At 52.0% G+C, this 13,374-nt stretch overlaps 1 protein-coding gene across 1 annotated transcript in view; it reads left to right on the forward strand.

Moving 5' to 3' along the window:
• LOC137143264 (zinc finger protein 436-like) overlaps positions 1–13,374 on the forward strand; it is a 604,313-nt gene that overhangs the window by 78,769 nt on the left and 512,170 nt on the right. The window lies entirely within an intron of this gene.

Here is a 13,374-nt window from a genome sequence, read left to right on the forward strand (position 1 = left end):
AATTCCAATGAGAACAGCACATTTGCTTTTAGAATTTCTGTCTGTCTGCCACCTAACTGTAAGGACACCCCCCCCCCTTCTTCCTCCATCATACCCCCCACCGAGTGTAACCTGAGGATCCTTGATGTAAGTAAAATGATTAAAAGTGTCTCTGCATGTAACGACCATTATCACTGTTGTTCTCTCCGGATGGGACAATGTCTGTATTTGTAAGTGAATAGATAAAGAATTTAAAACATACTATGTAATCGATAAGAAAGGGTATATAATTGACCACTGTAACACCATGAAGTTGAAGCTGATTTATCAGACTTCCTGGTATCATGAATAAACCTCTTCAGTATTGTCTTTGCTGCCTGATTCTTGGAGAAAGAATCCTTCATGCTTTACACATGAATACAGACAGTCTGTTGGGATGATGATGAATTACCGTGGTTGGCATGAGTCGGGTAAACTTGACAAGTCTGAATTTGCTAGCAAGTTCTGGGAGCAGGGTCTCGTAGTGGTAGACAGGGTGTATGGAAAATTACCGCGCGTGCTGAAATTGCACTTGGACACTGACATGAACTATGTACCCTGAACATTTTATCAGAGGTCCTGTGCGTATTGGTGCTGTATGGGCATAGTCAGTCAATGGCCAGGACATCTGGTGTACACAGAGAAGACACATAAATGGTGGTCTTGGAACTAACTCACACGGGTCAACTCGCCCTTTAGGACAGCACAATGTCAGAAGCCCAGGGGAATGCTTTATGAGAAAGTAAATGTCAGCCGACTCAGTCTGTCCCTACCAAAATGAATCAGAAAAACAAGTTATGAAATGCTAACAGGGCACATTTCGGGAACATGTGACTCCTTTGAAAAAAGGGTATAAGTAGTGGGGGATGTCATATGTTCAAGACACACACACACACACAATTAATGTCTAAAGAGGCCTGTGGAGCTGTAAGACGAGAGGGTAGCCAACACCCGGCTACAAGGGACTTTTGAGCCAGAGGGTTATCAGGGAAGCCAACACACTGCCCCGGGGGAACACTGAACAGATCAAGTGCTCAAGAAGAAAGCGGCTTCCATCTAGAATGGGTAGCTACATCCGCTTTGTTTACCAATCAGGCTACTGTGTAGGGCCGACATAGTTACTGAGGGTTTATGCTTGGGGAATTGCAGCTTATTCGGAAGAAGCATTTTCTAACCTTTTCGCTTCCTGTCTGTGATTTTTTTCAAATAAACAGCTTTGCATTAAAGAAACCTGAATCCAGGTTTTCACTGGCACTAATGCTGTAGACCAGTAAAAGGTCCAACTCTTCACAGTCCAGTTCAGGCCATCAGAAAAGCAGATGTGTCACATTTGTGAACTGCTCTGAGGCTTTATGCAGACACATAAACTGATTCAAGATTCTTTTAAACACTAAATACATGTATGAGCATTTGTATTTTGAGGGGATGTATATAAAAATATTCCACTGAGTCAGATCTCCCTTAACAACTCAATAAATCCCAGCAGATAGGAACGGCTTGCCTTGGCTACACTTTGGGATGCACAGTGCCTAGAAAAGCAGGTGCTGAGCTGCACCATTCTGAAAGTGGGGGGAAAAAAGCCCCTCTGCCCCCTCCCTTTTTATTGCAGTCACTGCAGATGGCTCACCCCACCTGGGGTATCTACTTTCCCCTCTGCCCCTCCCTATCCCAGGGTTTCCCCTCTACCACTGAGAGGGAGCACCTGGCCCCTCTCCCTATCCCTCCCCTTCCCCTGCCTCCAGCTGTTTAACCCTCCTATTCATTCCCCCGCCCGCACAAACTCTGCCCCTCCTGCTCCTCCAGCTCATCCCCTGACCAGCAGGCCCCCCTCCCCACCACAGATAAATGAGGCAAGCAGAAGAATGGTACCACTACTGGGGGGGAACTTCCCTGGCCTATACACTTTGCTCGTATTCCCTGGCGTTCCTCTGTCAGCGGAGCAGGCTGGGAGGGGAAACTGAGTCACTTCCCTCAGGCCCCACAGGATGTCAGCGGCTGGGCTGGGAGTAAAAGCCAGGCACCCTCATGTCCCCTCGTGAGGCAGCCGGACTGACGGACGCCACGTGCTGTATCGCCGCCAAGGGGCACCTGATGGCGGAAGCAATGCCCGCTGTACAGGCAGCAGCAGAGCAGGGGTGATGGGGCAGGAGTAGGAGAGACCAGCTCTGCTCTGCACTGCAGACCCTTCTGGCACAGAGCCCCATAGGTGGCCGTGGGGCACAGGGACCTTCCAGCCCCCCGGGGACTTTGGCTGCAAGCGGATGTGCCAGCCTCAGCTGAAAACCCTTGTCTGCTACAGCCCCCTTCATAGCCAGCAAGGCCCCTTGCCATGGTGCAGGAGTGGTGCCGGCCCCCCCAAAGGGGAAGTGCCCCCTATGCCAGCCCTGGCCACCACCCCTGGTTCCCTCAGCCGGCCCGGCCCTGCCCTGGGGCCAGATTGGAGCCCGTGCACCCTAGATCCATGGGTGGCAAGGCCAGAAGGGACGTCCTGGGTCGCACACTGGCCCCGCAGCCCTGCCCCATGCGGGGCTCTCAGCAAATCATCCCGGCTGCGTTAGCAATGGAGAATCCACCCCACCCTGGGGAGCTGGTGCAAAGGGGAACCAGCCTCTGGCGCAGACAACTCATGTCTGCTGATACTGGGGGGGAGGGGCGAGGTAAAGGGGGGCCTACGTGACCCCCCTGCGTGTCACCTGTGGCAGGAACTTCCAGCCCCACCCTCCTGGGCCAGCAGAGCGTAGTGGGGGCACCTTAAAAGAGAACAGACCTTGTAAATCATTGTCCAGCACCCCCGGCGTGGCCCCTTCGGCTGCGGGGTGTTTGCAGCAGGGGAAAGAGACCCCGAGAGAGAGAAACAGCTCATTTCTCTGCATCCAGGCTGGCACCGACACACACCCGGCCGTGCTGCCTTTGCAGGCGTGTGTTTTATCGCAGGGCCCAGTAGAAACTTGTAAGACCGGCCCCTTCCCACACACATCCCACAATCCCTCATCCCACATGTACGGTCTCAGGACCCATGAAAAACATTTTCCTCTTGGTAATAGAGATAGCAGTCTCTGGATCTAACACAGGACTTCTGACTCCCAGCTCCCCTGCTCTGACCCACTAGGGCCTCCCACAGTAGGGCAGGGAACCCAAGAGTCCCACCTCTCAGCCCCATTGCTCAGGTCCCTAATCCCCAAGACAGGGAGTTATCCTGGAAATCCAGCACCATCCAATTGTCACCGTCTCTGAATCCTGGCAGCTGGTACAGGAACGTGGGAGGTTGTTATTGCCAGGAGCATTCCTGGCTGGTGTAATTGATGGAGATGCCAAGTTGGAGAGGGGCCCACCCAGGTGTTATTACCATGCAAACTGGGAGTCTGAAAAGCTTCAGAACCAGTCAATGTCCTAGTTTCACTCAGGTGACCTTGCTGGTCCTATTACAATCCTTCTCTTCTTCAGTTCATAGTTGACCGCTCAGGTTGGTGGGATTTGGGACCAGAGCAGCGGGGCCAGGAGTCAATGCTCCTAGGTTTTCTCCCCTGCTGCAGGAAAGACATGTGGTCCAGTGGGTCAGAGGGACCTGGTGTGTATCAAGCCTCCTGGGTTTGAGTCTGCGTCTCAGGGGGGTGGGTGTTGCCCTTTCAGTATGAACGATTAGGAGCCAGGACTCCAGGCTTTGCTTTCCTGGTTGAGAGCTGGGTGGGCACTGAGGTGTCCCTTGAAGGGTCCTTCCAGAAAACGGGTGTAAAGCACCATGCACACGGGCTAGATCCAGTTGACTTCATTGGGCAGGTGCAGAGTAGGACCTTGTAGGAAATATGTTCCGAGTTCCCATCTCTCCAGGGCTTGGAGTAACCCTTTCTTTCCTGCTACCTTCAACCCAATGGCTTGCAGTTGGACCGGAGACATTTGCTCACGGCTTGGTACCTTTTGTTGCCCACCTTGGGTCAGATCCAGCTCTCAGGTGTCATGGACAGAGCTCTTTTAAGCCGACCTCCCGTTCTCGATGTCCATGGGACACATGCAGGTAGAAGAACGGTGGGATTGGAGCAAATTTCCTCAGATTCAGGGTGTCTAACCCTTGGGGAAATTTGAGACCTTTCCTTGCCTTGATGCATCACCCCAGAACTAATCCCTGGAGAGATCCTGCTGCTCAGACGTTTAGTCCGGCTTTTGACACAGTCCCACACGTCACTCTGATAAGCACACTTAGAAAGTGGGATCTGGATGAAATGACTGTAAAGTGGAGGCACAACTGCTGGAAAGCCCGTCCTGCTGGAAAGTATCTGGGGGTTGCCGTGGCTTACACGTTGAATATGAATAGCTTAGGGCAGGATTTCATTTTTACTTTTCAGAGCTTTAGATGGATAATACCAGCGTTTATTTGTAAGCGATATTTCAATGTTCATCAATTGAAATGTTCACAGTGGTGAGAAATTATGGGGGGCTGACAGACAAAGGGGATGAGATGACACATCTCTAGTATCAATGGACACTGAGATTCCAAAAAGTAAAGGTTTATAACCCGCAAATCACAAATTGTCAACATCACGAGTCAAAACAGACAAAGCAAATATCCTGACATCAAACTCTGCTCACTTCTCAGGCAACATTTTTTCATTCTCCGCTCTGTATTGTTCGATGGCTAGTGCTGGAGCCATGAGCAGTTGTACTGCAGCTGGCATTTGGTCAGGTGTGTTGAGCATCAGCAACACCTCTGAGTTTGAGACAATCTGAGGAAATTTGCTCCACTCCCACCTTTCTCCTACCTGCATGTGTCCCGTGGATGGCGAGAAGGGAAGTTCAGCTCAGGAGAATTCTGTCCTTCATGCCTGAGCGCTGGATCTGACCCCATGTGGGCAATGCCTGCTCTGCCCCACCAGGCCCCACGCCCCTCCCACAGCAGGAGAGAGAACTGAGGAGTCCTGATCCCAGCCCCATGGCTCAGGTCCCGTATCCCCAAAGGAAGCTGAGTGGACAAATATGAAGTGAAGAAGAGAAGGGATGTAATAGGGACCAACAAGTTGCATGCGTGAAACTAGCACATTAGCTAGTTCAGTTGTTTTTCAGACTCCCGATTTGCATGGTAATAACGCCTGGGTGGGCCCCTCTCCAACTTGGCGTCGTCCTCAATTACACCAGCCGGGAATGCTCCTGGCACTAACAACCTCCCACGTCCCTGTACCAGCTGCCAGGATTCAGAGATGGTGACAATTGGATGGTGCTGGATTTCCAGGATAACTCCCTGTCTTGGGGATTTGGGACCTGAGCAGTGGGGCTGAGAGGTGGGACTCTTGGGTTCCCTGCCCTGCTGTGAGAGGCTAGTGGGTCAGAGCAGGGGAGCTGGGAGTCGGAAGTTCTGTGTTAGATCCAGAGTCTGCAACCCCTATTACCAAGAGGAAAATGTTTTTCATGGGTCCTGAGACCGTACATGTGGGATGAGGGATTGTGGGATGTGTGTGGGAAGGGGCCCGTCTTACAAGTTTCTACTGGGCCCGAAAATGTTATGCTTGGGCCCTGACCAAAACAAGCAGCGAACGTAACAATTCCTGACTGAACGCAGGGGAAGGTGCAAATTGCCTGACTGTTAACCCGGCCATCAGCAGAGAGCACGGGATCCAGCACGACGACGCCGGGCCTCCTTCATCCTAATCCTGAGAGATGTCCGGGGCAGAGAGAGGGACGCAGGGGATGTGGGCGCCTCCACCGGCTCCAGCTAAATCCCAGCCACCGGCTCTCCCCCCGTGTCTTTTTCCTTCCCACCGTCTCTTGTTTTTCTCTTACCCTCTGCTTTTTCCTTCATCTATCCAGTCTGGCTCAGCTGGCCAGGACTGGCTATTTCACAGCCCAGCTGTGGGCCTGTCACCAAAGGGACACTTAAAAGTAAGGCCCTAAACACGCCCGGCTGGTAGAAGTGGCCAAGTCTCATAGCGGCTGGTGAGACCGGGCGCTAAGCCTGTGTGACTCCAGCGATTTTAAGCCCACATCTTGGCCCACCTCTGTCGATTCTCCGCAGCCCAGCTGGCCGGTTATTTCATTTATTGCCCAGTTCTTAGGAACCTCTCAGGAATGGCTTTGTTTGCTGAAAGTCACATCCCGTAAACCCCTGGCCTCTTCCCCGGCTGGCTCCATTTCAGCCCTTGATGGCAGCCTGGGGGGGGAGAATCATAGAATCATAGAATATTAGAGTTGGAAGGGACCTCAGGAGGTCATCTAGTCCAACCCCCTGCTCAAAGCAGGACTAACCTCAGCTATATCATCCCAGCCAGGGCTTTGTCAAGCCTCAGCTTAAAAACCTCTAAGGATGGAGATTCCACCACCTCCCTAGGTAACCTATTCCAGTGCTTCACCACCCTCCTAGTAAAAAACGTTTTCCTAATGTCCAACCTAGACCTCCCGCCCTGCAACTTGAGACCGTTGCTCCTTGTTCTGTCATCTGCCACCACTGAGAACAGCCTAGCCCCATCCTCCCTGGAACCCCCTTTCAGGTAGTTAAAGGCCGCTATCAAATCCCCCCTCATTCTTCTCTTTTGCAGACTAAACAAGCCCAGTTCCCTCAGCCTCTCCTCATAAGTCCTGTGCTCCAGTCCCCTAATCATTTTTGTTGCCCTCCGCTGGACTCTCTCCAACTTGTCCACATCCTTTTTGTAGTGGGGGGCCCAAAACTGGACACAATATTCTAAATGCGGCCTCACCAATGCCGAATAGAGGGGAATAATCACTTCCCGTAACCTGCTGGCAATGCCCCTCCTAATGCAGCCCAGTATGCCATTAGCCTTCTTGACAACCAGGGCACACTGCTGACTCATATCCAGCTTTTTATCCACCGTTACCCCCAGGTCCCTTTCTGCAGAGCTTCTGCCCAGTTCGTCGGTCCCCAGTCTATAGCTGTGCATGGGATTCTTCCTTCCTAAGTGGAGGACTCTGCACTTATCTTTGTTGAACCTCATTAGATTTCTTTTGGCCCAATCCTCCAGTTTGTTTAGGTCCTTCTGTATCCTATCCCTACCTTGCAGGGTATCTACCACTCCCCCCAGCTTAGTGTCGTCCGCAAACTTGCTGAGGGTGCAATCTACCCCATCCTCCAGATCATTAATAAAGATGTTGAACAAAACCGGCCCCAGGACCGACCCCTGGGGAACTCCGCTTGTGACCGGTTGCCAGCTAGACATGGAGCCATTGATCACTACTCGTTGAGCCCCATGCTCTAGCCAGTTCTCAATCCATTTTATAGTCCATTCATCCAACCCATACTTCTTTAACTTGCTGATAAGAAAACTGTGAGAGACAGTATCAAAAGCTTTGCTAAAGTCAAGGTATATCACGTCCACCACCTTCCCTACATCCACAGAGCCAGTCACCTCATCATAGAAAGCAATCAGGTTGGTCAGGCATGACTTTCCCTTAGTGAATCCATGTTGACTGTTCCTGATCACCTTCCTGTCTTCCAAGTGCCTTAAAATGGATTCCTTAAGGACCTGCTCCATGATTTTTCCAGGGATTGAGGTGAGGCTGACTGATCTGTAGTTCCCTGGATCCTCTTTCCTCCCTTTTTTGAAGATGGGCACTATATTTGCTTTTTTCCAGTCCTCAGGGACCTCCCCCTGTTGCCACGAGCTTTCAAAGATAATAGCCAATGGCTCTGAAATCACCTCAGCCAACTCCCTCAGCACCCTCGGGTGCATTGCATCTGGCCCCATAGACTTGTGAATGTCCAATCCTTCTAAATAGTCTTGAACCCGTTCCTTCAGCACTGCGGGATGTTCGCCTCCTTCCCATTCTGTGCCACCCAGTACGGCAGTCTGGGAGCTGATCTTGTCTGTGAAGACAGAGGCAAAAAAGGCATTGAGTACCTCAGCTTTCTCCACATCCTCCGTCACTAGGTCGCCTCCCTCATTCTCTAAGGGGCCCACACTTTCCCGAACCTTCCTCTTGTTGGCCACATGCCTGTAGAAACCCTTCTTGTTCCCCTTCACTTCCCTTGCTAGCTGCAACTCCAATTGCGCTTTGGCCTTCCTGATTTCATTCCTGCACGTTCGAGCAGTGTTTATGTACTCCTCCCTAGTCATCTGACCAAGCTTCCACTTCTTGTAAGCTTCTTTTTTGCGTTTAAGTTCGCCAAGGACATCTTTGTTAAGCCAAGCTGGACGCCTACCATATTTGCTATTCTTTCTGCACATCGGGATGGTTTGCTCCTGTGCCCTCAATAAATACAGCCAGCTCTCTTGGGTTCCTTTCCCCCTCATATTAGCCTCCCAGGGAATCCTGCCCATCAGTTCCCTGAGGGAGTCAAAGTCTGCTTTTCTGAAGTCCATGGTCCATATCCTGCTGTTCTCCTTTCTTCCTTTTGTCAGGATCCTGAACTCGACCATCTCATTGTCACTGCTGCCTAGGTTGCCACCCACTTCTACTTCCCCTACCAAATCTTCCCTGTTTGTGAGCAGTAGATCAAGAAAAGCTCGGCCCCTAGTTGGTTGCTCCAGCACTTGCACCAGGAAATTGTCAGCGACACGCTCCAAAAACTTCCTGGATTGTTTGTGCTCTGCTGTATTGCTCTTCCAGCAGATGTCAGGGTGATTGAAGTCTCCCATGAGAATCAGGTCCTGTGAACTGGAAACTTTCCCTAGTTGAGTAAAGAAAGCCTCATCTACCTCATCCTCCTGGTCTGGTGGTCTGTAACAGACACCCACCACAACATCACGCTTATTGTTCTTGCTTCTAAGCTTAACCCAGAGACACTCAACTGACTTATCTCCAGTTTCATACTGGAGCTCAGAGCAGTCATAGTGCTCTCTTACATACCACAACTCCTCCCCCCTTTCGCCCCTGCCTGTCCTTCCTGAACAGTTTATACCCATCCATGACAGTGCTCCAATCGTGAGAGTTATTCCACCAAGTCTCAGTTATTCCAATCATGTCGTAGTTTCTTGACTGTGCCAGGACTTCCAGTTCTTCCTGCTTGTTTCCCAGGCTTCTTGCATTTGTGTACAGGCACTTGAGATAAGTAGCCGACTGGCCTACTTTTGCAGTATGAATTGGGAGGCCTCCCCTGCTGCACTCTCCTCCTTCTGCTTCCTTGTGTCCCTCTTCCACCCTAACCTTCGGGCTTAGGTCCCCGTCCCCCGTCGAAACTAGTTTAAAGCCCTCCTCACTAGGTTAGCCAGCCTGTCTGCGAAGATACTCTTCCCTGTCTTCGTTAGATGAATCCCGTCCCTTCCTAGTAATCCTTCTTCCTGGAACAGCATTCCATGATCGAAGAATCCAAAGCCCTCTCTTCGACACCACCTGCGTAACCATGCATTTACTTCCGCAATGCGATGGTCCCTACCAGGGCCTTTTCCCTGAACAGGGAGGATGGATGAGAACACAACTTGCGCTTCAAACTCCTTTATCTCTTTTCCCAGAGCCACATAGTCCGCAGTAATCCGCTCAAGATCATTCTTGGCAGTGTCATTGGTGCCCACATGGAGGAGCAGGAAGGGGTAGCGGTCTGAGGACTTGATAAGTTTTGGCAGTCTCTCCGTCACATCCGTAATCCTAGCTCCAGGCAAGCAGCACACTTCTCTAGTTTCCCGGTCCGGGCGGCAGATGGATGACTCCGTCCTTCTTAGGAGGGAGTCTCCGACCACCATCACCCTTCTCTTCCTCTTCGGAATGGTGGTCGTGGAACCCCCATCCCTAGGAGAATGCATCCCTTGCCTTCTGATCAAACGGGTCTCCTTCTGATCCATTCCCTCCGAAGGGTCCTCCAAATCATTCTCCGCCGTAGTACTTGTGCAGAGAGGATGAAAACGATTCCTTACTTCTATCTGCATGGTGGGCACATAGGTTCTCTTTCTTCAGGAGGTCACATGCTGCCAATTTTCTTCCCCGTTCTTCAGTTTCGCCTGCCCGGCCTTTTCTGAATCTTCCTGGAGGAAGATTGGAGGAAACATTGACAAAGAGCCGCGGAGGTGGGGGAGGGAAGGAACGAGGGGGGGGGGGGCAGCATGGGCAGGGGAAGGGCCACCCTGCTGAGCTGGTTAATGTGCGGCTCTGGCCCCGGGGAGGGCAGGGTGAGGTCTAGGGGCCTGGGAAAAAGCACCAGGGACTTGGTCTTCTTGGACTTCTTGCCTTGCCTTCAGTGGAGATGGGGAACAACTGATCTGCGTCCTCTTTATAACAGCCCGTCACAGAGCTAAAGACAGGTCTCAGGCACCCCTCAGCCTTCCCCTCTCCAGACTAAACCTGAACCACCCAGGGGAAGGAACTGCACCTTTTCCATCTCTGCCTGGTGGCCGGCCCCGACTAGAAATCTTTGTGGAAGGGGCTTCACCAAACACAAGACCCGTGGTCGGTGCAGGGGGAATGAGAGACGTTCTCTGGCCTGTGTCATACAGGAGGTCAGAGGAAATGATCGAATGGCCTCTTGCGGCTTTACAATGTACAAATCTAGGAGTTGTTCCGGTCTTGTGTTTGGTGTTTGATGGAGAATCGACAGGTGTGGGCCAAGATGTGGGCTTAAAATCGCTCTGCCGGTGCCCCTCAAGCCTACCCTACAGCCCCTGCTAGCCCAGCCCTGGGCTCCATCCAGCCCCACATGTCTGCCAGTCACCATGAATCCTGACCCTCAGAGCTCTGTTATCCGGGGCTCCCCCGACCCCGCACTCAGCTCCGCCCGTGCACCCCAATATCTGACTCAAACCAGCCTCGGTGTCTGAGCAGGGCCAGGTCTCCCGGGTGTTCTGCTGCCTCGGGAGTGTTTCTGTCTCCGCTCGGCTTTTCATCTGGTCCTTTTCCGAGGTCCGAGCTGGAAGCAAGCCCTGGGCTCATCCGGCGGCACAGCCTCAGACCCTGATCGCATCAAGGGGCGTTTCCAGTGGCCCGGCAGAGCGATCCCCTGATGTCGAGGGTTCCCCGGGAAAAGGGCAGCCGTGGGTGGGACAAGTCCCTGAGGACTGGAAAAAAGCAAATATAGTGCCCATCTTCAAAAAAGGGAGGAAAGAGTATCCAGGGAACTACAGACCGGTCAGCCTTACTTCAATCCCTGGAAAAATCATGGAGCAGGTCCTTAAGGAATCCATTTTAAGGCACTTGGAAGACAGGAAGGTGATCAGGAACAGTCAACACGGATTCACCAAGGGAAAGTCATGCCTGACCAACCTGATTGCTTTCTATGAAGAGGTGACTGGCTCTGTGGATGTAGGGAAGACGGTGGATGTGATATACCTTGACTTTAGCAAAGCTTTTGATACTGTCTCTCACAGTATTCTTATCAGCAAGTTAAAGAAGTATGGGTTGGATGAATGGACTATAAAATGGATTGAGAACTGGCTAGAGCATAGAGCTCAATGAGTAGTGATCAATGGCTCCATGTCTAGCTGGCAATCAGTAACAAGCAGAGTGCCCAAGGGGTCGGTCCTGGGACCGGTTTTGTTCAACATCTTCATTAATGATCTGGAGGATGGGGTAGATTGCACCCTCAGCAAGTTTGCGGATGACACTAAGCTGGGGAAGTGGTAGATACCCTGGAAGGTAGGAATAGGATACAGAAGGACCTAAACAAACTGGAGGATTGGGCCAAAAGAAATCTAATGAGGTTCAACAAAGAAAAGTGCAGAGTCCTCCACTTAGGAAGGAAGAATCCCATGCACAGCTACAGACTGGGGACCGATGAGCTGGGCAGCAGTTCTGCAGAAAAGGACCTGGGGGTTACAGTGGATAAAAAGCTGGATATGAGTCAGCAGTGTGCCCTGGTTGTCAAGAAGGCTAATAGCATATTGGGCTGCATTAGTAGGAGCATTGCCAGCAGATCGCAGGAAGTGATTATTCCCCTCTATTCGGTGCTGGTGAGGCCGCATTTAGAGTATTGTGTCCAGAGTTGGGCCCCCCACTAAAAAAGGATGTGGACAAGTTGGAGAGAGTCCAGCAGAGGGCAACAAAAATGATTAGGGGGCTGGAGCACAGGACTTATGAGGAGAGGCTGAGGGAACTGGGCTTGTTTAGTCTGCAAAAGAGAAGAATGAGGGGGGATTTGATAGCGGCCTTTAACTACCTGAAAGGGGGTTCCAGGGAGGATGGAGCTAGGCTGTTCTCGGTGGTGGCAGATGACAGAACAAGGAGCAACGGTCTCAAGTTGCAGGGGGGAGGTCTAGGTTGGACATTAGGAAAAAGTTTTTCCCTAGGATGGTGGTGAAGCACTGGAATGGGTTACCTAGGGAGGTGGTGGAATCTCCATCCTTAGAGGTTTTTAAGCTGAGGCTTGACAAAGCCCTGGTTGGGATGATATAGCTGAGGTTAGTCCTGCTTTGAGCAGGGGGTTGGACTAGATGACCTCCCGAGGTCCTTTCCAACCCTAATATTCTATGATTCTATGATTCTAAGTGAAGCCAGGATCCCGGCCCAATTCCCTCCTCTGTAGCCCCTGCTGCCCCCCTCGGCAGCCCAATGAAACCCACTGGGGTCTTCCCCCCCGGCTGGCGTCCGGCCTACATCTCCAGGCGAGTGGGATTTTATCTCCGTTTTGAAGAAGGTGCAACCACGACACGGAGACGTGGGGTGGCTCGTCCCCAGTCACACAGGGGTGTCTACACTGCAGAATCCAGCCTGGTTCTGACACACGTTTAACCCCAAACCTGGCTCCTGCCATGCACAGGGATGTGTTAATGGAGACGGTTTATATGGGCTCAACGAATCCCAGGCGTTAACACGACCCTGTCGCGCTCCAACTTTCAACCGTTTGAAACGATCCAATCCCCCCAACTCTTATTAAAGACACAGAGAGAAACCAGCTGGCCCCTTTGAAACGTCAGGTGTTCAGTAGGCGTTTAGTTTAACCACAGCCCTGCTTGTCTTTCGCTCTGGCTGGGGCGCGCCTGCAAACCCTGGCAAAACGGGTTAAAGCCCACGTCTTGGCCAACACCCGTCGATTCTCCACACCCCAGCCCACCTGGCAGGTTATTTCCTTTTACGCCCAGTTCTTGGGAACTTCCCGTGACTGGCTTGGCTGGCTGAATGTTATCTCCTTGGCCCCCTGCCAGCTGGGCTCCATATAACAGGCACCGGAGCGAGAGGATGCTCAGCGGCTTCCCTCTCAGCAGAGATCCGGATCCATCTCTCCGACGCGAACCCAGCACCAGGACAAGGTGAGCTGATGGCTGAGCTGGGGTCAGGTGCTGAGGGGTCCCCAATATTCAGCTTCAGGCTCAGTGGAGGTTCCCCTGAAGTCAAGGTGCTAAAGCTGGAGCATCTGGGAGACACGACTCCTGGGTCCTATCTCCACTTCTGGAGGGGCAGTGGAGTCTAGGACTCCTGGGTTCCATCCCCAACTCTGGGAGGGGAGCAGGGTCTGGTGGCTATAGGAGGGGGGACTGAGATTCAGGACTCTGGCCT

Source organism: Emydura macquarii, unplaced genomic scaffold (assembly GCF_026122565.2).
Source record: "Emydura macquarii macquarii isolate MOO-44397 ecotype Brisbane River unplaced genomic scaffold, CSIRO-AGI_Emac_v2 contig_3305, whole genome shotgun sequence".
Taxonomy (NCBI): Eukaryota; Metazoa; Chordata; order Testudines; family Chelidae; genus Emydura; species Emydura macquarii.